Source organism: Patella vulgata, chromosome 5 (assembly GCF_932274485.2).
Source record: "Patella vulgata chromosome 5, xgPatVulg1.2, whole genome shotgun sequence".
NCBI classification, from domain to species: domain Eukaryota; kingdom Metazoa; phylum Mollusca; class Gastropoda; family Patellidae; genus Patella; species Patella vulgata.
Genome location: NC_065883.2, coordinates 10864755 through 10888807, shown reverse-complemented (window position 1 = coordinate 10888807; position 24053 = coordinate 10864755). Strand labels below are relative to the sequence as shown.

The following is a 24053-nucleotide window of genomic DNA, read 5'->3' as shown; positions in this document are numbered from 1 at the left end:
CCAGTTTACTAGTCATCACTGGAGATTTGAATATGTGTGGTAAAATATAGAAATACAAGTATATAGGGCGGTGTTCAGGTAAATCTGTATTGGGTAAATTTGAGGTAGTAAGTTTTAATTTAGTTTTGGTAAAATAGGGACATTTAATTATTTGAAATACTGGGTTGTAAGATTTAATTTGTTGTGGGTAAATACCGGGTAGTAAGATTTAATTTACTTTGGGTAAAATACTGACATTTAATTATTTAAATACCGGCTCGTAAGATTTAAGGGGGGGTTGGATTGCCGAATGGTTAGCACGTGCGTGCTGTATCATACGGCCTGTCATTGAGTCAACTGGTGTGGTTTCGAATCCCTGGTTGTACGTGACAAGGAATAGGGTCGCCTGTCCAACCTCGTGGGTTTTCTCTGGGTCCTCTGGTTTCCTCCCACTGCTAAAGACCCCTACGCGCAAGCGTCTTAATGAAATAAAATTAACCATATATTAGTCCGGAAATGACGTAGTTTGTGTCGAGTGGACGTTAAACTCCATTTCCCTCCTCCCTCCATAAGATTTAATTTGTTTTGGGTAAATACAGAGTCATAAGATTTAATTTGTTTTGGAAAAATACCAGGTCATAAGATTTAATTTGTTTTGGAAAAATACCAGGTCATAATTAAGATTTAATTTGTTTTGGGTAATTACCAGGCAGTAAGTTTAAATTTCATTAGTTTTGAGTAAATACCAGGTAGTAAGATTGTTTTGGGTAATATCTGGGTAGTAAGATTTAATTTGTATTTTTTTTGGGGGGGCAAATAGTATAATTTGTTGTGTGTAAATACTGGGTCATAAGATTTTGTGTAAATACTGTGTCGTAAGATTTAATTTGTTTTTGGCATTTAAATACCAGATCGTAAAACCACGCCAGATGGCTCAATGACAGACCTCATGATACAAGACACATGCTAACCATTCGTCCACATCAAGCTCACGATGACATGTCAAACAGGCAATTTTTAAATCTAATCAATAATTAATACCTTAATAAAAACCTTAACTCCTGATTCTTGTTAAATTCAAATAACGAAATCTGCCGCTTGGCATATTGGGGCGAAAAATAAGAAAAAGACCAGACAGATATAACTGACATAACTCATTAGCCATGATTTAATTTCTATAACAACCATTCATAATTAATATATCCTAGTTCATATCATCAGACAATCAGAGACAGACACATAATTAATAAATAATACACAACTTAACGAGCCCCGTGGGCAGATCTCGTATAAACCACCTAATGATCATCTATAACAAATTGCTACGCAGGCGTGCAGCTCAAACATGTGGCGATGGTCTGGACACATTCATTTAAATTCCATACCATGTCATTGATTTTAATAACTATGGTATTGTTTGAAATGAAATGAAATGGGGGTTTAATGTCCTATTATTCTGCTCCAAACTGGGCTAATGAGGACGGGCATACGCCACACAGTGTGCTATGAGAGAAATTTTCCGGGACAGTGGTACTACGGCCTACTCTTATATCAAATTCCAACTGTCAAGGGATCTTTTACGTGCATGCCAATGTTTACACAGGACCTCGATTTTTCACCCCATCCAAACAACTAGACAGCTGTAGTTGTCAGGCCCTCAGTCCTGTATCACTGACAAGGAGGAACCACGTTGGAAAATCTGGATGAACTTTTAGGCCAAAGCAGGGATCGATCACCCGACCTAGCGAGCCAGCGTCTTACCCACTTAGCCACCATGATCCCCAGGGATTGTTTGAAAAAAAGTTCCTCAAGGTTTTCCAGCCTGGGTTCCCCTTGTCAGTGGTACAGGATGGAACACCATGCAAGGAAAAGACATCTAGACATTCGGATAGGACAAAAAAATGAGGTTCACCCGTGTATTTGTGGTGTGCACATAAAAGAATCCTTGACAGTTGAAATTTCAATTTGAAGAATAGGTGGAAAGGCCACTATCACGGCAAAATTTCCCTCCATTGACCAATTTGATGCAGATAACATAGGACGTTAAACACCTTTCGTTTTTATTTTTTTATGAATGATGTTTGACAATTCGTCAGCATTAAATAAGTGATTGCAAAAAGGGACTACGAAACATAACTGTGACCCAGGCTTCAATATTCCTCCAGGTTCTTAATGACACACCCATAAACAATTAGTCAATGTCTATAAAATGTCTTTTTTACGATTCCTTCATTAATCATAAAATCAAATTGAACATCTGACAACTGATTCAAGCAGACATTTTAATTGGGCCATAATGTCGCAATTTGTGACGTAAAAACTCATATTGAACAAGTTACATCAAAGATAAATGAATGAATATTTCAAGAGATAAGTTTGATTGTCTTGTAAATACTCCTTATGGCCTTCCTGTCGGCAATTTTATCATCAAACCCTGACATTTCAGGTAGACAATTATAAACCGGTTGAAATATGACTGGTATTTCAGGGGCAAGAATGGTCAATTGCTTAATTTAAAAATCGTGTAGAAATAGGGAAAAAGTTTAGTTTAGGAGGGGATGAATAGGGACCTTGGTGGAAGTCTACCTTGGGGCAATGGCCACCATGACATATACATGAAATGAAATGAAATGGGATTTAACGTCTTACTGTTCTGCTCTGACTGGGCTAATGAAGACGGGCATACACCATACAGTGTGTTATGAGGGAAATTTTGCCTGGACAGTGGCACTACTACCTACTCTTATATCGAATTCCAACTGTCAAGGGATCTTTTACTTGCACGCCAATTGTACACAGAACCTTGGTTCAGCGTCCCACCCGAATGACTAGACAGCTTTCCTGGATGGATGGATTGATGGATGGACTACTACTAATACTACTACTACTACTTGAAATATTGGTAATGTGTACAGAGGACCTTGGTTTTTCGTCCCATCCGAATGACTAGACAGCTTTCCTTGTCATGCGCATAAATGGATGGATGGATTGATGGATGGACTACTACTAATACTACTACTTGAAATATTGGTAATGTGTACACAAAACCTCGATTTTTTGTCCCATCTGAACGACTAGACAGCTGTCCTTGTCAGTCACATAAAAGGATGGATGGATGGATGGACTACTACTAATACTCTACTACTACTAGAAATGTTGGTAATGATTACACGGGACATTGGTTTTTCGTCCCATCCGACAGCTGTTCTTGTCAGACGCATTAATGGACGGATGGACTACTACTACTATTCCTACTACTACTAGAGATATTGGTAATAATTACAGTTGTATATTGATTTCACCTAACATACAATATATTTAGTAACACATAACTCTATTGTTTCTTCAAGAGCCTTTTTAATGGATGTCATTAATCTAAAAGTACGACCAATAAATTTTAATCGTTTTACGATAACAAAAAAATAAAGGAAGGTGCAATGGAAATTAAACGGAGAAATCTATTAGCCGATAAAAGGTTAATTTGTTTTTTATCTACTAGTCTATTAAAGGTAATGGATTAAACATGAGGTCCAGGTGTTATAATCATATACAACTACCCAGAAACACTGAGGTCCAGGTTTTAATATCATATATAACTAACTCCCCAGTAGCTCTTTAATAAAATACCTGTGCTTAAATATCAGTTTAAAGGTGTGTACATTTTTCACCTTGTTTTATTAATTACCATCAGGCAGGGATTTTGTATGGAGGAGGACATCTTAAAATCAGAGGTCCATGCCCTCTCCCAAGAGAGTGGGTGGACAAGACCAGACCCTAGAGTTGCCTATCCCTGCTCTTCCTCTCTGTATCTGTTCTTGTCAGATTTCTACTGTTTTAATATTACGCCACATTAATTTAAATTTTTGTTCTTTGGAAACGTTTTAAAATTTGGCTTCATATTTCTTCAAGAAAAAAACTAATTCAAAAATCAAAAGTATTTGTTTGTTTATTCCAAAAGATTTTAGTTCGAATTCTGAAACATCAAACAAAACATCTTTCAAAAACTTATTAGGGCCTCTAAGAGCTAGGGGGGGTTAGATGGCCGAATGGTTAGCATGTGCGCTCTGTATCATAAGGTCTGTCATTCAGTCATCTGGCATGGTTTTGATTCCCCGGTTGTATGTGACAAGGACTAGGGTCGCCTGTCCAACCTCGTGGGTTTTCTCTGGGCCTCCAGTTTCCTCCCACTGCTAAATAAAGACCCCTACGCGCATGCGAATTATTGAAATAAAATTGAACCATGTGTTAGTCCCGAAATGGCCTAATTTGTGTCGAGTGGAAGTTAAACCCTCCCTCTCTCTCTCTCTCTATTAGGACCTCTAAGAACTAAAAAAATTAAACTGGTTTTGCCTTACAACAATTTACTCATTCATAATATGAGAGACCATTTGGTACACCATACTGGGTACATGTCTTATGATTTAATTATTCATAGCGCACCCTGTACTCATTACCAATATAAACTTGCAGGTGCTCTATAATAGCTTGTATCAAAATAAAATTAATTTCAATCATGTAAACTCTTTGACTGATAACTTCACAGTTTACAATGTTAGGCCAGAATAGGATTTTTTTTTTCATTTGAGAAAAGGTCATTAGACCCAAATTGTTATGAATTAAATTCCCACTTTATAATTCCCACTGTTTTATCAGATAAAAATTATTACAATCATGTGATCACCTTGACTGATCACATCCCAGTTCACAAGGTGATACCAAAAAAAATAAAAATATGGAAAATTATTATTTCTTGTAAACTCTCCCAGCTGATAATTTTCCATTTTAACTACGTATAAATTTGTCTTCTTTATTTAAACATACATTATGCAAGAGCTAAATCTGCCTATTGCTGGTCTTTCTTTAGGCCTGAAATGTTTTCTAAATAATTAATTAGACATTAATTAACTCATCCAGGCCATAATCAACTCTCGATGGCATCGAATTTCTCCGATATTAAATAGATTAGAACAGTTCAGCCATATTTTGATTTAAGTTAAAAATGAGAGGAGCGAGACTTATCTTCGAACAACCAGTTCGGTGGTTGAAATTATTGCACACGTCTTGTCAAACCTTCAAAGGCTAATATCTTTGCTCGCAATAGAGTAATTTGAATGAAATTTTCAAATTATTCATTTTACATTATCTTTTGTCGAAGTATTATAGCAAGAATGGCTAGCTCTTTATCTAAATCTTACATAATGTATCTTTAATACAGAGATCATAACTCAGCCAACCCAAATAAATTTTTCGTACTCCAGGATCTTGATAAAAAAATGTGGAAATAAAAAATAAAAGTTTTTACACAGAAATAATTTCCAAAAGAACAAAGGTTCAAAAATGTAATGAAATGAAATGGAGTTTAACGTCCTACTGTTCTGCTCCTAACCTGGGCTAATGAAGACGGGCATACGCCATACAGTGTGCTATGAGGGAAATTTTGCCCGGACAGCGGCACTACGGCCTACTCTTATATCGAATTCCAACTGCCAAGGGATCTTTTACGTGCACGCCAATGTGTACACGGGACCTTGGTTTTTTGTCCCATCCGAACGACTAGACAGCTTTCCTTGTCAGCCCCTCCGTCCTGCATCACTGACAAGGGAGAACCACGCCGGAAAAACAAAGGTTCAAACTGTCATGATCTCAGTCAATTTAAATTCTTACATTCAACTGTCAAAGGTTTTTTTATATACACACCAACCAATATACTTGTTGACTTGATGTTTTTTTGATCCATCCCACCAATTAGACACTGTTCATTTCTCAGGTCCTCCATACAGCATTACTGACAAATCTTGAGGAACATTCTCAAACAAAACCCAAAAATCTATTTACAGGAAATAAAAACTGGGTCCTGAAGTGACTACACAGTGACATATTACTGTACTCTCAAAATCAAAAGAGAAACTTCGAAAAGAGAAGCATCCAACAAATTGTCCTTAATGAACCAATCACCAATAAAACAAATGAACTTAATATAGATGGCACTGATGACTCATTTCATTCATTTTAAATTTCATTAATTATTCACTATGTACTCATCCAGAAAGTAAACCATATAGAAATAACGGTGGCGGAGGCAGGATATTTGGTTAAATGGGGTTCGAGAAGAAAGGAGAGGGGCTCTGGGGTCTTCCTCTCTCCTAAAATTTGGATGTCAAGGTGATATGTGGCAGAAATATGAACGCTTAAGTAACATTCAATTTTCAATTTCCTCAGCTACATCACCCCAACAAACAAAAAGCTCAGAATAATATGTGGAGGGGGAGGGGGGGAACAAGGGCAGGTTTAAGAGAAGGGCTGACTCCACTGCAGTCAGGGGCCCCAGTATTAAAGGGACCTCCGAATTAGCTCTAATTATTGTTTTTATATACAACATATAATTTAATGATTTTATTTGTTATGTTGTATGTATGTGCCAAATAAATCTAATGGCCCTAGTGACATTTCAGCCAGTGGCCTCATGCATGCTGGGGGTTTGGATGGCCAAATGGTTAGCACGTGCATGCTGTATCATAAGGCCTGTCATTGAGTCAACTGGCGTGGTTTCGAATCCCCAGTTGTATGTGACAAGGAGTAGGGTTGCCTGTCCAGCCTCGTGGGTTTTCTCCGGGTGCTCCGGTTTCCTCCCACTGCTAAAGACCCCTACGCACAAGCCAATTATTGAAATAAAATTAAACCATATGTTAGTCCCAAAATGACCTAGTCTGTGCCGAGTTGACGTTAAACCCCATTTCTCTCATGCATGCTCCAGCGGTGTGGCTCCCCACCAGGATCTGCCCCAATAGAAATATCATCCTGTATATATTTGTAGATGATATCTATATGAAGAGAGAATAATACCCAGTATCAATTAATTAGTATATAATAATCGGCTTTCATCATCGATCAGATGATTAATTCATAGAATAACTCTAATATTGTATAGAGGAGAAATTTGAGCTGAATGACACAGGATTTAAAGGATTGTGCCAGATTTACTTAAAGAGAGAGATAGAGGGGGGGAGGGAGTGGGGGAGAGAGGGGGGATGGAGTGGGGGAGAGGAAGTGGGGGGGTGGGAGAGAGGGGGGGCAGATAGAGAAAGATAGAGGGAGAAAGGAAGGTGGTTGAAATTGAGGGAGGGTAAGAAAGGGGGGCAGATAGGGGGCAGAGAGGGCAATAGGGGAGGGGGGGCGAGAGAGAGAGAGAGAGTGAGGCAGAGACAGAGACAGAGGGAGAGACTAACATATGGTTTGATTTAATTTCAATAATTTGCTTTCTCCTTGGAGGAAACCAGAAGACCAGGTGAAATCACTTTGTGAAATTACATCTATGGCAACAAACCTGAAATTGGTTTGTAACTGTAAGAATAACATAATTTGTTTTACTTCTTTTGGTAATGTAACATAAAAATAGATATTTTGATATTACCATGCAAATCCAATTCGACATTATTACTTACATATGTTATACGATAAAATTTTGAATACTTCATTGAGTTCGTAATCTTTGAGAACATGAAATACACGGATATCTTTAAATGAATCTCTCTGCTACAACCATTTAAAAGATAACCAACTATAAAAATATACGACGTCCCGCTGGGTAGAAGAGATATAACCCATCGTCATTTTTCACGTTTGCCTCTAAGTGTAGTCACTCGAACCTCAATGAATGCAACCCTACGAAAAGAGGATCAGGAGTGTTTGAAGCCGAGATATATCAATTTCGAGATTGCTTTTTACTCTTTAGATGTACCATCAACATCATCAAAACATTAATAGTTTCAGAAAGGATTTGTATTCCTTAAGGTCAAACATTCAAGAGGTGCATCTCTTTGGTATTTATTCACCCAGACGCACCGCAGAAATCTGCGATTTAGAGACTTGCATACTTTAATTGTGTTTTTACCTGTGGGTTATATCTTAAAAGGCCAGGAAGCCATTACTCACGATTGAGGATAAAGTATTGAAAGGGTGAATCTCTTGGGAATAAATTCACCCAGACGCACTGCAGAAACCTGCGTTTTAGAGACTTACGTACCTTAATTGTGCTTTTACCTGCGAGTCATATCTTAAAAGCGGCCATTACTCATTACTCACGATCGTGGATTTGTTTAGTAAAAAGTAACATATGCTGAAGTTACGTGTAAATGGGGTTTGATTCGATTATCCATTCCTTGCTCTTTATCGGTGACATTTAGCTAAGATTACAGTCTTGTAGGAGAATATATTGTGGTACCTACGATTTAAGATAAAGGAATAGTTTTAAGAATTGATTCCCCCAGCAGCTTTTAGAATGATTACGTTATCTACGATTTCGGCTTGCCTTCAGGTTGCAGAGATATGAAATGAATATCTTTTATCATGCTTAGAAACCTTGAGCAAATATTCAACTAATACGATTATTTCAGATATAGTCGGATCTAATACCATGATATATATAAACAGATTTTATTTTTAAAATATTATGATCCTAGCATCAGAAAGAAGCGTTTCAAGCCAGAAATGGGGTTTAACATCCTACTTTTCTACACCAACTGGGCTAATGAAGAAGGGCATAGGGGCATACATCATATGAGTGTTGTTTCTGCCTCTCCTTTATCGATTTCCAACTTTTACGTGCACTCCAACAAGTGCACATGTTCAATTCTGTATGAGGCTCTGCATTTAAGATAAATACATTCAGTTCTTCAGATGGAAAAACAAAAGTTTTGTGCAAAAAATGTAGAATTTCAATGGATACATTTTTCTGGCACATTCAATTATTTTCTTTTTCTACATCTTTGAAATTTGAGATATGTATAATATTATTATCAAAAACAATTTTTTAAAACTCAAACAACTTTGCTGAATTTTTAACGGGTGTAAAGAGGAAAATTATTGTTTTTTAATTTTGTTTCCTATCCTATCTTTTGGTTAAAAAGCTTTGAAATTTTTGGAGAAAATGTATTCCTTTTTTTATTTTCAGCAAAACAAAACATTCATTCTTTGAAGGTTAATAACATTTTTCACTCACTGAAATTATTCCGAAAGTCTATTCTTTTCATGATAATTCCCTTCAGAATTGATGCCAGTCTTCAAAGAAAATTCATTTAGTCCATTATACGAGATATTTTGCCAAAAATATCATCGTTTTTATCTCGAGATCTAGACAACAAGTGCATTAAAGACGCAGGGATCAAAACGCGCATCACGATAAACTGTCATATTAATGACTCTAACGACCGACAAGAATAATTATAACGCACAATTACAAAAAAGAACAGAAGTGTCAATCCTCCCACAAAAGTGAATAAAATCATGAAATTTCTTTGGCAATTATTGACTTCTTACATGAGAAAAAGACAGGCCAAAGCGTAAATAGATTCCCTTGGATTGATCCAGTTAGCCAGTAACTAAATTAGGTAAACCATAACCGTAATAAAATAACAATATTCGTTTATCATTATAACATGATTAAATAAATGGTCAATATGATCAGGTTTCATATATTAACAGCATCAAAGTCTTCTGTTATTTATGAGGACATAATAATATAACTAGCACATCACACAGTTTGCCTCTTTTAAAGATCTTTATTTATTGTTATTCATGTTTCAGTTTTATTTTTATGAGGAGGATGGATGGCCGAATGGTTAGTGTGTGCGTGTTGTATCTTAAGGTCTTTCATTGAGTCAACTGCTGTGATTTCGATTCCCCGGTTGTATGTGACGACCTCGTGGGTTTTCTCCGGGTCCTCCGGTTTCTTCCCACTGCTAAAGACCTCTACGCACAAGTGAATCCATGGGTTAGGGTTGAATCCTCCTACTATATTGTTAGGGTTGAATCCTAATCACCACTCAATTCAATGACATCGGTTAGGGTTGAATCCTTATCATCACCCAATTCAATTACAATGGTTAGGGTTTAATCTGGCTATTTATTTTTAGGGTTGAATCCTTTTCACCACTCAATTCAATTACATGGTTAGGGTTTAATCTGGCTACTTATTGTTTCGGTTGAATTGGTGAACATTTTTTAGAGTTGAATCCAACGACATACTGTTAGCCTCTATTTAGAATTTTATTGATAGAACTTCGCTGTTATTTGTAAAAGGCCATTCATTATTAATAACACTTGATGAAGAGCATCAATTAAAATACCAATAAAAAAACAGAGCCAAATAGTATTGGAGGCACTAAATCATGGCACGGAAACACCTTTTCTTTAGCCATTTATATTCATTAATACACTCTTCATCAGTGAATAAACAACCATCATCACTTTTGGCGTATTTTATTTCAATAAAAAGCCCAATAGAGCAGACGTAATGAGTTTGGTGACAGCAGACGGGCTATTTACAGTCAGGGAATTACTAAAGATAAACCATCAACTGTAATATACCATAAGAAAAATCTGTTATCTCATTAGAGGAGAAATTTTCCATTACAATCAGAAGAATTAGAAACATATGTGGTGCGTGCTATGAGATCAATGGAACGGTGTTAAAAGTAAATATATTTTCTCCCGCTGTTAGATGTAGTCAGCAATTAGCTTTAAGTTATGGATTCATCAGGAATGGTGGTCTTGAAGCGTTGGAAATACCATTTATTTGTCTGTGTAATCAGTACCTGTAGAGAGATCATTCTATATACTGTTATATCACATATAGATACATTCCTTATAAACTAATAAACTAAATTAAATGAAGCTTGATCCTGGGACACAGCATTGAGAGAGCGAGAGGAGAGAGAGAGGTCTTGAAATCTCAATATACCATTTATTTGTCTGTGTAATCAGTATCTGTAGAAAGACCATTCTATAAACTGTTATATCAGGTATATAATACATTTCGTATATATAAACTAATAAAACAAATTAAATGAAACTAGACTTTGGGACACAGCTATAAGAGAGAGAGAGAGATGGGGTTTAACCTCCACTCAACACAAACTAGATCATTTTGGGACTAACATATGGTTTAATTTTATTTCAATAATTCGCTTGCGCATAGGGGTCTTTAGCAGTGGGAGGAAACCGGAGGACCCGGAGAAAACCCACGAGGTTGGACAGGCGACCCTACTCCTTGTCCCATATAACCAGGGAATCGAAACTACTCCAGTTGACTCCATCCCCATCCCCAAGAGGGAGAGAGAGAGAGAATGAGAGAGAGTGAGAGTATACTATAAATTCTCATATCATGAGAGAGACACAAACTAGGTCATTTCGGGACTAACATATGGTTTAATTTTATTTCAATAATTCGCTTGCGCATAGGGGTCTTTAGCAGTGGGAGGAAACCGGAGGACCGGAGAAAACCCACGAGGTTGGACAGGCGACCCCACTCCTTGTCACGTACAACCAGGAATTCGAAACCACACCAGTCGACTCAATGACAGACTTTATGATACAGCGCGCGCACGCTAACCATTCAGCCATCCAACCCCCCTTCTCATATCATAGGGTCATCTAGCTATATAGATACATTTCATCAACCAAATCAAATAACAGTCATAGAGTTTGCTCGGAGGAGAATTTTGCCAGGAAAGTAGCTTTTCTGTCTATTCTTTATCAAATTCCAATTTACCTTTTGTCATTTCAGAATTCAGACTTTTTTTTTTTGCCATTTTCTAGCGCGTAATACAATTTTGTATGTTACAGCTGCCTTTGCAAAATGTATTGAACAGTTGTGTTTATCAGGTCGGTCCATGAAAAATTGGAAAAAAAAAAAAATTCGGTTTAAAGTTTTTCTTTTCTGCACCGACCAGGCTAATGAAGACTGGTATACATCATGTAATGCAGTGTGCTATGAGGGGAATTTTGGCCTGACAGTCAAGCTACAGTCTACTGTATTTCTATTTTAATTTCAGATGTCATGGGCAAGGGCGTGGATTTGTCATAGCTTTTGGGGTGGACGGACGAACCCTGGAACCTTTCATTACCAAACCAAAATAATAATTACGAACAGTTTACCAGTGTTATTTTGATGAAAGCTGTAACTGGGGGTAATATGATGACGATATGGTAAAATTGACTACCTACAATTAAGGAGAAAGATATCATGAAGATGAATTACCGAGACCAAAGGCAGTGGTTAGATAGCCTTCAGAATGGGACATTCATGTGGATATAAACCTGAAAATCTGTCCTCGCGATCAAAATCATGGGGGGGACAGAGACCTATTCCTCCCCCCCCCCTAAATCCACGCCCATGGTCATGGGATCTTTAACATGATGCCAATGCTTTACACAGACCTTCAGTTTTCCAACCTATCCGAACCGAAGGTTTATACACTTTTCATTGCCAAGCCGTCTATCCCACACCACTGACAAGGTAAAACAGACCTCACAGACACTGGCATCAAACATAACACCAGGACACTGTGGTTCCCTACAACATGTGAATTAGTGCAAAAAACCCCACTTAATACGAATGAATGAAATGGGGTTTAACATCCCTACTGTACTGCTCTGACTGGGATAATGAAGATGGGCATACGCCATACAGTGTACTGTGGGGGAAATTTTGCTCGGACAGCAGAGCAACGGCCCATTCTTATTTTGAATTCCAACAGCCAAAGGGTCTTTTACGTGCACACCTATGTGTACACAGGACCTCAGTTTTCATCCCATTCGAATGACTACACAATTTAAAACAACCAATAAAAAAATAACCTTGGCTAAAAAACTTTCTTCAATCTTGAACTTTAGGAATGCGAGAAAAAATGAGCCTTTTCAATTTGATACAAAATCAAATTTCATTTTCCATAAAATTCTCAGCAAGGATGAAATGTTATCCCTGATTGAATGATAAACTTTTTATTCGAATTAAATATAAATCCACATATTCACATCTTAAAAAAATATCACGAAATTTAATTACGTCATATTTCAACTTTTTAGAAGTGAAAAGAATCGCCATATGGTATTAATGTCATAAGGTGGTTATCTAAAACCTAAAAGAATAGAGAGATGTAAAGCAACTCCTACTCCATATTAATTAACAAAACCGTGAAATCTCACAGGTTCTCTGCATTTAATCCCACATTATCCACAATCGCCTGTCCAACTTTGTGGGTTTTCTCCGGGTCCTCCTGTTTCCTCCCACTGCTAAAGACCCATACGTGCAAGCAAATTATAGAAATAAAATTGAACCATGTGTTAGTCCCGAAATGACCTAGTTTGTGTCAAGTGGACGTTAAACCCCATTTCTCTCTTTCTCATCTACACAATGTCGAGGGAATGTCAAATACATGTAGTACCATGACTGTGATTGATGATTTTTCATACATTTCAAATATCAATACATGTATCCAACTGCACAATTTAAGGTTTAGTATATACATATAATACTTTTACTGCATTAGTGGATTTTTCACACATATAATTACATGTATCTATCTTAATAATAATGTTACAATTTAGCACATACATGTAATACCTTGACTGTGTTAGCTGAATTTTCCATACATTTTATAGAGCATTACACTGTATATATCTGCAGGATAGGAAGGTTTAGCCAACCACATGCATATAATATGTAAGCGTCTCATATTTTCGACTTTAATAAAAATTCCATTTATCCATCTGTATATCAACTATTATAATATTCAACTGATACCTTGACTGTGTTAGCTGATGTATCCATCAGCTCAATGTCAACATATTTTATAATATCTTGATTATTTTTTCTGACTTTTTCATATATTTGAATCTCCTACTTATCTTAAATGTTATCAAAGTTTAAGAACCTGGCTGAATTTTTACATGCATTTTATATATCATCTTTTATAGAACATGCATGTTATATCATATTTTAGTTCGTATCAAACATACTTGACCGGCAATAATGTTTGTCTCAATATCACAGAAGCATTGTGTTGACAAGACATTAAAACACAACTAGACTTTAGTTTATTGTCCTATCCAAACAACTGGGCCTACTTTCCTTGTCAGTCTCACAGTCACAAGCCTTGACAAGCAAGGAATTGGACTAGGGAGCACCAGAAAGGTACACTAAGCTACCCAGTTCAGCACTGTACTTCCTTATTGAGTTTCAAAAACCTTAACAACACGATCGATGACTAGACTTTAGTTTATTGTCCAATCCAAATAACTGGACCAACTTTCCTTGTCAGTCTCACAGTCACAAGCCTTGACAAGCAAAGAATTGGACTAAGGACTACCAGAAAAGTACGCTAAGCTACCCAGTGATTTCAGCACTGTACTTCCTTATCGAGTTTCCAAAACCTTAACAACTCCATCGCTGTGGTCCTGCATAATATTTCAAAGCTCACAGCCAGTTTATTTTTTCAGTTATTGTATGATTTTATTATCATTGAAGTCATATTTGGTTTTCAACTGATATCTGATATTTTGTGTAAATTAAAGGATTTTTTTTTCTCCGCCCAACGAAATGCCAACATAAATATATGAAAATCATTAAACAACATAAATAGAGGGGTTTCTTGTTACCGGGCCATATTATGATAATATTACATGGAGTATTACATTGAAATGTCAAATCTACATGCTAATAAACAGAGATATAAGAAATGAGAAAACAGAAGCGCTTTTTAAACCTACTTTATGGAGAGGGAGCCATGCTGACTCAGTGGGCAAGATGTTGGCTCGCTAGCCTGCAGGCCCCGTGTTTGATTTCAGTGGGAAAATTTATCAGGATTTTCCAGTGTGGTTCTCCCTTGTCAGTGGTGTAGGACAGGGGGCCAGTAAGGACCGCTGTCTAGTAATTCGGATGGTACAAAAAACCAAGGTCCTGTGTACACATTGGCGTGAACATAAAAGATATATTGGCAGTTGGAATTCGATATAAGAGTAGGCCGTAGTAGCACTGCCCGGGCAAAATTTCCCTCATAGCACACGGCATGGCAAGTCGGAGCAGAATCCCATTTTATTTTTGTACTGCCGTCCTATTCCGGTTCACATGTGTTATACACTAAAAGACTAATTAGACCTTTTCAATTTTATTAAACCAAAGAATATATATTTCTCAAAAGTCTCGAAATATACTTAGTGTTTTTGACAAAAATCATCTACTTAGTACTTAAAATACTGGTCAACTAGCTTAGTGTCTGTTCTAAAGCAGACAAAGAGAGAGAGAGAGGAATGGGGTTTAACGTCCGCTCGACAGAAACTAGGTCATTTCGGGATTGACATATGGTTCGATTTTATTTCAATAATTCGCTTGCGCGTAGGGGTCTTTAGCTGTGGGAAGAAACCGGAGGACCCGGAGAAAACCCACGAGATTGAACAGGCAATCATACTCCTTGTCACATACGCCCGGGGATTTTCGAAACCACGCCCAGTTGACTCAATAACAGACCTTATGATACAGCGCACATGCTAACCATTCGGCCATCCAAACCCCCTGCAGAAAGACAGGGTAAGTTTAGTATGTGAAACAACCTCTCACAAAGTTTCTTTTTGGCCCACGACCCAGATTCTCAACCAGGAAAATTCCACATTTATTGCAGTTTTATTTTATCAACTAAATGCCATTAACAATAATTACAAATCCTTAAATTATTCTAATAAACCAAACTTATCGAAATTAATTCCTACAAATAAACGAAATTTACTGAAATTAATTCCGACAAATAATTCTTACAAACCAAACTTGTAGAAATTAAACTGAAATTGCAGAAGATAAAACTATACATCTGCTTGTTTGAATTTGCTGCAATTACCAAAACTTAAATACAATTTTTTTTATAGGGAAGAAAATACTGCCATCCGTAATTAGCAACGGCAGACACCACAAACACATGTCAGAATGATTGGCATGCTGTGAAAATGTCAGGTAGATTTTATCAACAACTTTTATATCTTTGACTTTGTGTGCATTTAGACAGACCGAATCATCAAAAATGAAAAGGGATTTAACATCCTGTAAAGGAATAGCTTCAAATGAAATGAAATGGGGTTTAACATCCTGTAAAGGAATAGCTTCAAATGAAATGAAATGGGGTTTAACATCATGTAAAGGAATAGCTTCAAATGAAATGAAATGGGATTTAACTACCTGTTGTTTTGCACCAACTGGACAAATGAAGACTGGCATATGACATGCAGTGCGTTATAAGGGAAATTTTAATCAGACAGCACCGTTTCTGCCAACAATTATTTGAAGTCCAACTGTCAACAGTTCTTTTACATGTACTCCAATTTGTACGTATGGGACCTTACGAATGACTGTACACTGTTCGTTGCCAGGCTCCACTACTTGCACCACTGACATGAGGAAATCTCACAGAAGATCAAGTGGAACTTACTACTAAATGAGACCTTACGAATGACTGTACACTCTTCGTTGCCAGGCTCCACTACTTGCACCACTGACAGGAGGAAATCTCACAGAAGATCAAGTGGAACTAACTACTAAATGATTTGTGAAGAGAGAGAGAGAGAGAGAGAGAGAGAGAGGGGGGAGAGTTTAATGTCCACTCAACACAAACTAGGTCATTTCATGACTAACATATCATTCATTTCTTTTCCATAATTTGCTTGGGTCTTTAGCAGTGGGAGGAAACCGGAGAACCCGGAGAATGGCACTTGACTCAATCCCAGACCTTATAATGCAACATGCACTCATTAACCATTCCGCCACCCAGCCAAGAGAGAGGAGAGGGTGGGGTTAGGTTGTGACTATTAACATATGAAAATGGGGAGAGTATGGGGGAACCATGGTTCATATATATATATCCATACAAAGCCCATGTTTCTGTTTTATTGTACAAATTTATTTTTTTGGATAAACCAGCATCACAACTCAAAACACAGAAATGTTTTTGCCACAAGAATTCCTTAAAGTAAAAGAAGACATTTCCTAAGTCTAACGACTGATACACGAGTAATAAAGACTCTATAAAGATGAAGATATCTGCTCAGAAACCATTCTTACAGTTCTTCTACAGATTTTAATACTGATAACAAGATTTTCAAATTTGTGTTGCAAGATAAAAGATATCATTAATTCTTTTATGTGCAGAGGAAAACTCAGAGCATTTCAAGTTTTATTGGGTATGAAATACCAGATATGTCATAAAATATGGGCAGAGAAAACAACAAAATTAATAAAAAGTTTTGGTGTGTTGAATCAAAATGGAGTCCACCTGGAGAACTGCTTCTTTCTTAAAGATACACTATGGGAGATTAGATAAAGAGATGGTAGTTCTCACTATAATAGTTACAAACTAGATAATGTAAAGGGAATTTGCTGAAAATTTCAGTCAAATAGATCCACTTTGAACCAAGATTTTAGCGATTTAATTTTGGGCATAGCCTCGATCATCCTTACTAAAGTCGGTACGATAAAAAACATAGTCTTGATTATCCATTTCATGATCAAATCAAGAATGAAAGTTGAGCAGCAAATGCTATCCTAATCCAGTAAACAGTGCATGCTAGCGTTGACATCGAGAGTTGATTATGGTCTGGATACGTTAATTAATGTCTAATTAATAATTTAGATAACATTTCAGGCCTAAAGAAAAATCTTCAATATGCAGATTTACCTCTTGCATAATGTATGTTTAATATCAATGAAGAACAAAGTTCTTCGGTTAAGTTGTCACTTTGGTTTGTCGGTGTTAAAACATGGATAGACGAGCAAAGAAAAGAACAAAATTAATAAAAAGTTCTAGTGATAAATGAATCAAAACTGAGCTCCCGTGAAGAACTGTCTCTCTCATAAGAAAAGATGCAGACTGGCGAAGAACAAAGTTATTGGGTTTAGTTGTGACTTTGGTTTTTCCTTGTTAAAATCGCTTCACTGGTTGCTAATCAAACCCTGAATAAAGTTCAGACATTAGCCACTCGGTTCAGACATTATCTGAACTTTTTCATAATCATTAACTTAATCATAACCTAATGAAAACAACTGAAACAAAATTAAACAAATTGGTAAAAAGTCGTTTCAGTGCTGCTTCAATCCCGTCAGAAGGCAAAACCTCGAAGTAACTCACTTTTTTCTTATTTTGAGAAAACGAAGGAAAACGTAATGAATGAATATTAAACGCCAGCTCATCCATTGATTTGACTATTGAGTTACTAGGTTTTGCTGGGGTATACTAGGCAAATGAAGGAAGTTGCTAGGTTGTGTCATGGGTGTAACTGCTTACAAAATCAAAAGATTGGAATATCTAGTACAACAACAGGAGACACATAGTAACTACAAATTTGGTCCTTACTCAATTTTGATAAAAAAGTGAGTTACTAGGTTTTGCCTTTTGACGGGAGAGTCACATTTGGAATCAGTTATCATTACAGAATCTTTAACTTTCAGTTTTCAAGACACATCTGAAAACTAACTGTTTTAATTGTAGATGGACTCAATAAATGTAGTGCTTTGGGCATGCATAAATCGATGAATTTGTTTCCAATCAGTTTATTCTCTCCCTGTGTCCCAAACACTCGGGGCAAAAAAACCATCATAGCCCACTGCATGGCATATGCCTTCATCAGGCCGGTTAGTACGACATCAAACCCCATTTCAATTAATCTTATTTCATTTTTCACTTTCTCACCTAAAAAAAAGATGAAGACAGGCAAAGAAAGAATTAATAAAAACAAAGTTATGAGTGAAAATGGAGTCCATGTGTAGAAGTGCACTGCTCACCTGGTTACCACATCTGTGATGTGTTGAGATTGTACAATATCATCTGAGTGTAAGTTTATTTGCTGTGTCATCGTTTCATTACATTAAAGCCACATTATAGCAGCATGATGAATTAAAATAATCACTTTAGTTAACAACACCTTTAGATTGATGTACTCCCACATCCTGATTTTGTTTTTATCAGGCCACACGTCTTTAATTTTATGTTTCATAAGGAGAAAGGAGACATTATTCATAATTCAAGTGAACAGTTTTGTGATTACAGTATCCGTCTACCAAAACATAATCCTGACCATTGTTGATGTTGCGGATGCTGGCTTCGATCTCTGGATTCTACCAAAACATAATCCTGACCATTGTTGATGTTGCGGATGCAGGCTTCATTCTCTGGATTCTACCAAAACATTATCCTGACCATTGCTGATGTTGCGGATGCTGGCTTCGATCTCTGGATTCTACCAAAACATAATCCTGACCATTGTTGATGTTGTGGATGCTGGTTTCCATCTCTGGATTCTACCAAAACATAATCTTGACCATTGTTGATGTTGCGGATACTGACTTCGATCTCTGGATTCTACCAAAACATAATCCTGACCATTGTTGATGTTGTGGATGCTGACTTCAATCTCTGGATTTTACCAAAACATAATCCTGACCATTGTTGATGTTGCGGATGTTGACTTCGATCTCTGGATTCTACCAAAACATAATCCTGACCATTGTTGATGTTGTGGATGCTGACTTCGATCTCTGAATTCTACCAAAACATAATCCTTGTTGATGTTGTGGATACTGATTTTGATCACGGGCTTTTAGATGACAACGGGTAAGGTGTCTCTTCCCGATTCCAAACACCCTTATTTACCAGAGAATTATTCAATTGAAGATGTACTCCCCCACCTAATCTGGTGTTTTCTAGGATTCCTTCAGTTTCCTCCATTGCTAATAAAAGAGAGAGAGAAATGGGGTTTAACGTCCACTCGACACAAACTAGGTCATTTCAGGACTAACATATGGGTTCAATTTTATCTCAATAATTCGCTTGCGCGTAGGTTTCTTTAGCGGTAGGAGGAAACTGTAGGACCCGGAGAAAACCCACGAGTTTGGACAGGTGACCCTACTCCTTGTCACGTAGAACCAGGTAATTGAGACCACGCCAGTTGACTCAATGACAGACCTTATGATAGAACGCATACACGCTAACCATTCGGGCATCCACACACTCGTCCCTTTGCTAATACAGACCCCTAACTGAGCAAACAAGCTAAAAGTGAGGCCGATTCCCCCACCTAAATCCTTTTGGTGATATAAAACAAAAAAATCAAATAAAAAATTCAAATGAAAATTTTTCTCACGTTCATAATTTTTGGTATCGATAGGATTTTAAAATTAAATTAGCAAGGCCTCATCTTACTGTCTGCCTATGATGAGTTGAATCTGTTTAAGTACAGGTCTTATCAGATCTCCATTGATGTTTCCTCACTAATTAGGCTTAATTACAGGCCTGTTAATTGTTGATGTCTTAATAAATTAATTCAAGTAGAAGTTGTTTTATTAAGATGTAATGGATATGGGGGTTTCCTAAAAATGGTTACAAGCTGTGTAAGAAATGGGTTTAACAACCATTCAACACATTTAGATTATTTTGGGACTAACATATTACATTTCTATGTCCATTGAAGTAGAAGTTGTTTTATTAAGATGTAATGGATATGGGGGTTTCCTAAAAATGGTTACAAGCTGTGTAAGAAATGGCTTTAACATCCATTCAACACATTTAGATTATTTTGGGACTAACATATTACATTTCTATGTCCATTGAAGTAGAAGTTGTTTTATTAAGATGTAATGGATATGGGGATTTCCTAAAAATGGTTACAAGCTGTGTCTATGATATCATCTTTGGTGGAAGTGGATGTAATACTCTAGGAACGAACAAACGTCAGAAATGGGAGTACACTGCATTTGCATTGATGACAGATTTTATTTTACCCTACTCATAGTTTCTTAGATAGAGCAAATTATTGGTTTATCTCAAGGGTCAGTCTTTGTGTTGTAATGCACCGTTTTGAAAATGGAGATCGAGTTTTGAATGGAATTTTTTTCATTGGTTAAGTTGGCTGTGCCTCTGACATGATATTTCATAAAAGATTTCTCTTTATTCTTTTTCTTTATTTCTAAAACAAAAAAATTCTTCAGTTCTTTTCTACACTATCTAACAATGTCAAATGCAGTATTTCCGAAATGACAGTGGAGTTATTCTAAAAATTTTAGGGGAAAGGCACATGGGGGAATCCCCAGCCCGGTTTAAATGAATCTTTTTAATAAACTAACCACAAAGCAGTTTAATTTTGGTTGATTATGTTTGCCACCATCTGCTGTAAATTCTTTTTATGCTGTGGTTTTCTTTGTTAGTCTATGTTTTATAACACTATCTAACAATTTCAATGACGGTGGAGTTGTAAAATTTTTAAATGACTTAATTTGATAAGGAGGGGAAAGGCACAGGGGGGAATCCCCAGCCCAGTTTAAATGAATGTTTAGAATAAAATACCCACAAAGCAGTATAATTTTGGTTGATTATGTCTGCCACCGGCAATCTGCTCTAAACTTCTCTTGATGCTGTGGTTTTCTTTGTTTTAAAAATAATAGAAATCTTGTACCAAAGTACTGTTATTCCATGTGTTGTTGTTGCCTACTAATCAACTGAGACCCAACATCAACTCAAACATTTGATTGACAGGTGTCAATCTATTAGGTTAACAGTACATATGTAAACCACTTGATTTCCTACACTCATGTAATGGACCTATAACATTACTTATAAAAACAACCCAGGATAATTATTCGGCTGAACCTATCACATTACGAATCTAATGTTAAACAACCCTATCCAATTAAACAAGCAATATTTTAATATTATCTTCTCAATTACCCTACAATAATAATTCCGCAAAAAAAAAAAAAAACCACCCATAAAATTATTTGGAATTATTCCATTAAAAACATCAAATTATCAAAAATGGTTCCGTATAATGTTCTGGATTCTAATCATGGTATGTAATAAGAGAGTATTATGATTTTAATATGGAATTTGGAAATATATTAATGTGTTATTCAGAAATATAATATGAATTTTATTATTAATGATGAGAAGTCATTAGGAATTGTTTAACTTGTATCAATAACAATATTATTTACTTTAATAAACGGATCAATGTACAAGCAATAAAGTTTTGTATTATTATTTCGCACCAATATCAAATTTCTCTGTGCATCAACACACTTTAATTAAAAAAAAGTAAAAATAAATTTGCTGAAAACAGAGAGAGAGATATAGTGTTAAAACTGCAATTTCTATACTAATATTTGTGACTGTCGTTTGTTTGTCTGTCTGTTCAGGGTTAGGAATGATGGTGGCTAGGTGGATAAGACGGTGGCTCGCTAGCCTAGAGGTTCTGTGTTCGGTCCCTGCATTGGCCGAGGAAGTTCATCATGATTTTCCGACATGGTTTCCCCTTGTCAGTGGTGCAGGACAGAGGGCCCGACAAAGGACAATGTATAGTTATTCAGATGGGATGAAAAACCAAGGTCCCGTGTACACATTGGCATGCAGGACAGAGGGCCTGACGAAAGACAATGTATAGTTATTCAGATGGGATGAAAAACCAAGGTCCCGTGTACACATTGGCGTGCACTAAAAGATCCCTTGGCAGTAGAAATTTGATATTGGGAGAGGGGTTTTACATAGGCTAAGCCTGTTCACCAATCCAATTCAGACATCCTGAATAAAAATATTGTTTATAAAAAAAAAAGAAAGATATAAGAGTATTCTATAGTGCCACTGCCTGTGCAAAATTTCCCTCATAGCATATGCCCGTCTTCATTAACCCAGTCGGAGGATTTTGATTGCCATTTCACTTCATTTCATTTTTGTTCAGGGTTGGTGGCTACACTAGAGCTGTCCCGAGGCTGAAATTTGGTGTATAGGGTTAGCTTGGACCAGGGAGTAACATAGGCCTGACGGCAATGGACTACCACTTCCAGTTTTGGAGTTATGCTACATCCGGATCATGACTATATCCACCGTGCTACACCAATTCAATCGCTGGTTATTAATAATTTATAAAACTCAACCTTAATATCCTTTAATGACATTTAGAAGTAGAGGTATAATATTCATAATAACACAACTTTATGGTTGATAAAGATACCTGTAAGAATATTGAAAGGTTGCATGTAATAAACTAAGAAGTAGTAAATCCATAAAGTTGTGTTATTATGAATATAAAACTCAACCTTGTCCAGCCTTTGTACGGTGTTAAAATATACTTGATTATGGTCATCTACAAACATATGAAATCTTACAAACCATCACATTTATCAAATACAATGTTTGAAAACTCTGTTCTTAAATAAGCTGGAAACCAAAAGCACATATCTGCTTACAATATATATAGATTGAGAGATAAAAACCATAAACCATATTTAAGAATATTGTAAATACATGAGCCTATCTCTTAGAATTTCTAAATTAAACATGCAGTACGCAAGAGCTACTTGTTTAAGTTCTCACAATGACCTAAGTCCTATTGGTGCCAAAGCATTAAACATTAAACTCCATTCCTGCCTTTCCATTGTCTTCAAATTTATAGTTGATCAGACTCAAGCTAATATTAATTTCTGAGAATTATGAAATGGTTTCTTTTACATTATACATGTGATCGGTTTTAAATTGATGCCTGAAATGTTATCTAAATTAATAATTAGACATTAATTAACTCACTCACACGGTAATCAACTATCGATGTCATTGCTAGCCTACGATATTTACTGTATTTGAATACATTTTGTGCTGGATGCGATTACCATAAAAATGGATAATCAAGACTTTGTTTATTATCGTAACAACGGTATTAATGACAATCGAGGCTAGTCTAAAATTATATCGCCCATTCCTTTGCTCAGAGTGAAGTAATTAGACTGAAATTTTCAAAATATTCTCTTTTCATTATCTATTTTTTTAAATATTATAGCGAAAACCGTCAGCTCTTTATCTAATTTGACATAATGCCACTTTAATATATGCATATTTTACATTTAGTTAAAGGCTGATTAAAGGATGACGAGAAATTATTCTGACTTACGTAAACTCATTGCTAATTTAAAATATATTTCGTTTTTCATGAGCCGAAATTAAACAGCTTTTAGTTATTCAATTTGCAATAATTTGAGTTTCACAGCCCAACTTGAAAACACTTAATTGATTGGAAATTAAGTTGTGGTTGTTTGACAGATGGTGAAAATAGTTTCAATTTAAAACCGAGCACATGTATAATGTAACAGAAATCTTTTCATAAATGTTAATGTTGCAATGCTCAGAAATTTTATACTAGCTTGAATCTGATCAACCATAAATTTGAAGACAATGGAAAGGCAGGAATGGAGTTTAATGTTTAATGCTTTGGCACGA

The 24053-nt window shown here is 36.2% G+C and overlaps 1 protein-coding gene across 3 annotated transcripts in view; it reads right to left on the bottom strand.

Moving 5' to 3' along the window:
* Window positions 1-24053, bottom strand: part of LOC126821931 (alpha-mannosidase 2x) — a 164111-nt gene that overhangs the window by 47916 nt on the left and 92142 nt on the right. The gene's annotated exons all lie outside the window — the stretch shown is intronic.